The sequence below is a fragment of the Octodon degus genome, unplaced genomic scaffold (assembly GCF_000260255.1).
Source record: "Octodon degus isolate 3935 unplaced genomic scaffold, OctDeg1.0 scaffold00285, whole genome shotgun sequence".
Taxonomy (NCBI): Eukaryota; Metazoa; Chordata; class Mammalia; order Rodentia; family Octodontidae; genus Octodon; species Octodon degus.
Genome location: NW_004524861.1, coordinates 615,757 through 621,281, shown reverse-complemented (window position 1 = coordinate 621,281; position 5,525 = coordinate 615,757). Strand labels below are relative to the sequence as shown.

The following is a 5,525-nucleotide window of genomic DNA, read 5'->3' as shown; positions in this document are numbered from 1 at the left end:
TAACAGGAGCACCTTCCCCAGGGCTGGCCTGCAGGCCTCACCTGCTCCCTTGTGCCACCTGACCTCATTTCCATCTCCATCTCTGGTCCAAGGCCTGTGATCTAGCAACTCAAAGCAGATAACACCAAGGTTCAGGCAGAGGAGGGGGTCTACAGAAGTCACTCAAGTAGAGACGGGAGTGGAACTCCGAGAAAATCTGCCTGACAACTGCGCCAGAGCCTCTGACCCATCATTCCTGGACCCTCTGGCTCATTTCTGCTCCTCTCCCCCTGAGCTGCATCTACTCTGTAAGAGGCTGCCCTGAGAAATCATCTGAACTTGTCCTAGGACATAAAATGTTTTTACCCAAGAAAAATAGAAATTACTGAGGGACAGAGCTCAGTGGGAAAGCACAAAGAAAACCATGATATTTGGGGATCTGCTGTGCTGGAATAAAACAAAGCAAAGGTCCTGCTTGGCCCGTTTCCCCGTTGGAGGAAATGTGTGTTTCCAGGCAGCCCTTTTGTGCTGCAAGCCCGGCTATTAGTGCCATCGATATTTTAGTTATCTGAAACCCACATGATTAGTTGAATGTGTCTGAAATACAGCCGATTCCAGAAAATGCACACTTTTCCAAATTTAGGCCCAGATGTGTTGACAAATCTACATGGCCCCGCCTCTTCTTCCTGGGCCTTAGGCTGTGGGAGTTCCCACAGCATCAGCCTCTCTGCAGTAGCTGCGCATCCCAGCACTGTGGGCAGACTGGGGACACACTCAGACTCTGCAATGCCCAGGCCTGACCAGGTCACTGCTGTCTCAGGAAAGACCACCTGGGGGTGGCAGGGGTTCGGGCCTTCATCGGGCACACACACCCACTGCTCAGCAAGTGCGTCAACCCCGTCAGCAGCTGCAAGACTCAAGCCTCCATCTGTGAAGTGGGAACATGGATAGCACCTTCTCAGGCCCCAAGGAAGACACAGCCATGTGCACTCAGGAAGCCTCCGGCTGCAGCGCAGGCAGCAGCAGGGTCTAGCACGCACTCCCCGGCTGTGGGCTTAGACTCATCACCCACATGCTCATTACTGCTTCACGTAGCCCTCCCAAAGATGTGCTAGGACAGGCAGCCGCTGCCCCATCCCTCACCCAGTGCAGGGGCAAACAGACTGAGAACTTTCCAGGCTCGTGATTGCTGAGTGGCCCAGCCAAGGTCTGCCCATGCTCTGCTGTATTCAGAGCCTGTTCTGCCATCTAGTTTGACTGTTCACTTAACACAGGGATGCTGAGCGTAATGGTGGATAGTAGCCCAAGGAAGCTCAGCTGTCTTGGCTTGGCACTCAAGGCCCTTCTCCCTGTGGCCTTGATGTCCTTTCCAGCCCCACTGACTGCCTTTGTCTTCTCAGGGTCAGGCCCCACTGAGCAAAGCCCCAACATAGTCACCTTCATCTGCACGTCTGCATCTAGGCTTCTCCTCCCTGCTACCCAATACGATCTGGGTGGACCCATCTTTTCTTTAAAGCCTCACCCACTCTGCTGTGCCCAGCCACTTTGTGCCTTTCCTTCCTCCATGTCCCGAAGCCCATGAGCCAACCCTGCCGAGCAGAAGGACACTGTCTTCCTCCCTACCCCTACTCTCCTCTGACTGTTCCCCTCCTACCCAGATCAGGATTGGTGAGTCCAGCTGTGACTCTCCAGAGGCAGCCAGCAGGGCTTTTGAAGTTATTCCCAGAAGCAACCCCAACTGTCCATGGCTCCAACACAGGCTGAACCCCAACTGCCTTGAGTTAGTCCACCCCATGCCTGAGCATCCAGGAAGGGCAAGCATCTTCTTCCCAAAGACTTAACTTTCTGGAGCCAACTCCACTCCAAGAACACAGAGCTGCACTTCAGTTTTGCTTCCTAAATAGGACAATTTCCACCTCCCAGTTGTTTATTTGTTTATTTGTTTGTTTTTGTACCAAGAATTGAACTCAGGACCTTGAGTATGTCAGGCAGGCTCTTATGCCACTGAGCTATCTCCTTGGCCCTCAGCTCTGTTTTTAATAAGGGAAAGGGTGCCAAAGACAGAAAAATAACTAGATTATCTGTTCCCAAGAGCAGTTTGCAGTGCTGTGATTTTGGAGAGGACAAAAAATAAATAAATAAATAAATAAATAAATAAATAAATAAATAAAATAAACACCACTGCCAGGCTGAACACGGAGCTCCTCCAACATGGCAGCTGTGAGGGATGAACCAGAACTTGACGCTCATCAGGTCATTTAAGGATTGGCCCCTAGACAACACTGCACCCTGGAAACCCGCTCACCTCTCATGCAGAGGGAGAGAGAGCTTTAAGAGCTGTCAAGGAGGGTGAAGGGAGCAGAGTGAGTCCAGCAGACCGCAAGGGGCTCTTGTCCTCTTTGTAACACTGCCACCTACTGAGGCCTGTGCCCTTCCAGCACCCAGGGCCACTCGGGCTCCAAGTCCTCTTTGCTCCAGCATTTTTGAGAAGTCCCATTTTTCATTTGATTTGCTACTCTGTTATTATGAGGTTTGCCCCCACCTCTTTTAGAAATTAATTACTGTAATTATCCAACTTTTATTGGTTGCTGATTTAGCATGTGCAGAAAATATCTGGGAAAAATGCACCACTGCGTTTCACTGGCATATGTGAGAGACAGGGAGGAAGAGTCGGACTGTTTCTGAACTGCTCGCTGTGACCTGAATGACAGAATTCACTACTTGGGAAACTATTTCCCAGGGTCCTGCTAAGATTCTTGCATTTTCTTTGGTATCCCCCTCCCTTGTTTGAAAACCAAATAAATACGGGCCACCCAGAGAAGTTCTTTGTCTTAATCCAGAAAATCTCAAATTCTGTTAGAGGGTTTTGAACCTCCCGGAGCCCTAAAGTCATACCACTTCTCCCTTTTATTTAAGCCTTTGCTGTCCACTCATGTGGGAGATTGTGGGGCTGATCAATCTGCAATAACTAATAATAAGGGACATTATTGACCTGGTACCAGGGTCTTCTGTGGAGTTTCCACACATGTAAGAGACAGCAGGATGGGCCACTGTTCACCAGACCTGTGTCACTTCGTCAGTCACCAGCAGACTTTTGCAGAGTGTGTCTCGCAGTTTGACTGCCAAGACAACTGCCCAGGCAGTCGGACAACCTTAGGCTAAGGCAAAGGCACTAGAACAGCATGCAGTGCCCAGCATGTGTGACCCTGTGTCTTGTGCGAGATGGGAGGGCCAGAGACCACAAACACACACACTGTGAGCTCGAGCTTCAGGGAGCTTCATATCTTCGCTGATCTGCTGCAGAACCTGAGATAGCTGCACAACTCTCCCGAGCCCCAGGCATACCAGATGCTGGAGAAGCAATTGGGTTTATCCCCAGCCCGGTGACCTAGGAGCCCTAAACTTCTCTGTCTCCAGGGGGCCTCCTCTTGAGGCACTGGGACAGGCCTGCTGGAAAGGGCCGCAGACAGGAGACACAGGTCCCTGATGATAGTGTGAGCTTGCCCCAGGCCCAAGAGCCAGCCGAGCCACAGCATCGACCTCACGAGGTGCTGGTTCTATGGGAGACAGACCCTGTGTGGGTGGCCCAGCCTGGCCGGGACCACATAAAGCAGAAGCCACCCCTTCGGATGCGTGGATCAGAGGCAACACAGCCACATACTTCTCATCAAAGGGCCACATCCTGAGAAATCCACTGTTGGGCAATGTTATTACTGTGTGACCACCAGAGAGCACGTACACAAACTGGGGTGACCATGATGCCACCAGGAAATACAATCTGAGGGGGGCAGCATCACGGAGGGTCCTGCCACTGGCTGACATGTCCTTATACTGCCATGTCTGGGGTCATAGGTAGGGTCATCATTCACTTTTGTCCCATGTTACCCCACCTGCTTCTCTCTCACAAGGCCTGTGAAGATGGCCACCATCCCAGGATGCACAGTCCTACCCATCAGTGTCATGCCCTGTGTCATCACTCTCCAGCAGAGGAACAGAAATCAGAACAGGAAGTGACCACAAGACACAGGCATGGACCCACTTAGGCGTTTTGTAGCCCTGTACCAAGTACTCCAGGTTGTCCTCCGCGGGAGCAGTTCTGGCTGTCACTATTTGTGCTTCACCTCTACTCTGATTCAGAATGTGATGAATAATGCTAAGTAGCTGTCATTTCTTCCTGGAACAAACAGCCTCTTCTTAAATCTTCTTTGCCCGGTAGAGGTGCCAGGCGCAGGCCTGCCCACAGTTGGGGCCAGACTTAACAGCCCAGCAGAACCCTTAGAGTCATCCAAGTCATTGGAGTCTATGTTTCCCCAACAGTTAAAACTGAGACAAACATTTCCAACCAAGCAGCTCTGAGGACTGAACACCATCCTCAGCCAGGCACCTCCCAGCTGCCTTTTCAGTTGGTTTCCTGTCGTGGCTGCTAGTCAATGCAAAAGGTGCATTTTCTACACATTTTCTTCAACTCTCCCACATCCTCTCTGAGAGCTTTTAAGAGATGGAATCTTCAAATTGAGAGGACTCATTCAGATCCACCTGCTCTGTTGCCCTACACCTTATCAGTGCCTTCCCCACCCCATGCCCACTCCTGTGTCACTCCACCTCTCTGTCTGCAGAGGGTTCGGCCTCCTGTCAGTACAGAAGGCTGTGTAAACTTGGTCCTTCTGTTTCCCCACTGCCTGTACTCTTTCCCCCCCCCAAGCCACAATCTTAACAATTCTGCCTTTGAGAAGTTCTCCAGACTCCTGTCTTCACCCCTTTCCACACCCAGCACCCACAGTGCATGCTCTTGACTGTGGACACCGCTTCCCAACTAGCCCCTCCTCCTTCTTCACCACTCTACCCCACGCCATTCCCTAGCAAATGGCCTGCTGCAGCTCTATTTATCACACAATCCTCTAAGTGTGTCACCCTGTGCTCTCTCTGGAGACCCTCATTACCCTGGGGACAAGGCCCCCCACCCTGGGGGGCATCTCCCCCTGGTGCAGCTCTCTCCAACTGGTTAATGGATTCTCATCGTTCACTGTTCTGTGCCCCATCACAACAGTGCCCCCAACCTCCACCCATTCACTCAAATTACCCTCCTTCCTCCCTCCCCTCAGTGTCTTGGCACGCTCCTTCCCTGACTATCATCTGTGATTGTGCATTGATCTGGGAATGTATTTATGTGGTCCCCTGCCTTGGCCTCACCTCCCTGTGTGTCTCCACCACAGACACAGCCTGTGTGCCTGTGGTGTGTCCACCAGAGCACAAAGCCATGGTCTCAGCCAGCACCCATCATCAGAGCCCACTGGTACCACCAGTGCCAGGACTGGGCACAGCATGTGGCCACTCCCAAATAGCAGCTACTCTCAGTCACATTCTGTTCATCTGTTGCTTTTGGAAGATCACTTGCCCAATGAAAGTGACTCACTTTGAATGGCCTTGCAAGGGTGGCACAAATCAGTCAAGGATCCCTGAAAGGGGCACCACCCAAGGTGCTCTGCTAACATAGGTACTGAGGGAGGAGAGAAAGGGAGAGAGGACAGAGAGGGAGAGGGACAGAG

General features: G+C 51.7%; 1 protein-coding gene across 3 annotated transcripts in view; it reads right to left on the bottom strand.

Moving 5' to 3' along the window:
• Wdfy4 (WDFY family member 4) overlaps positions 1 to 5,525 on the bottom strand; it is a 240,968-nt gene that overhangs the window by 172,557 nt on the left and 62,886 nt on the right. The gene's annotated exons all lie outside the window — the stretch shown is intronic.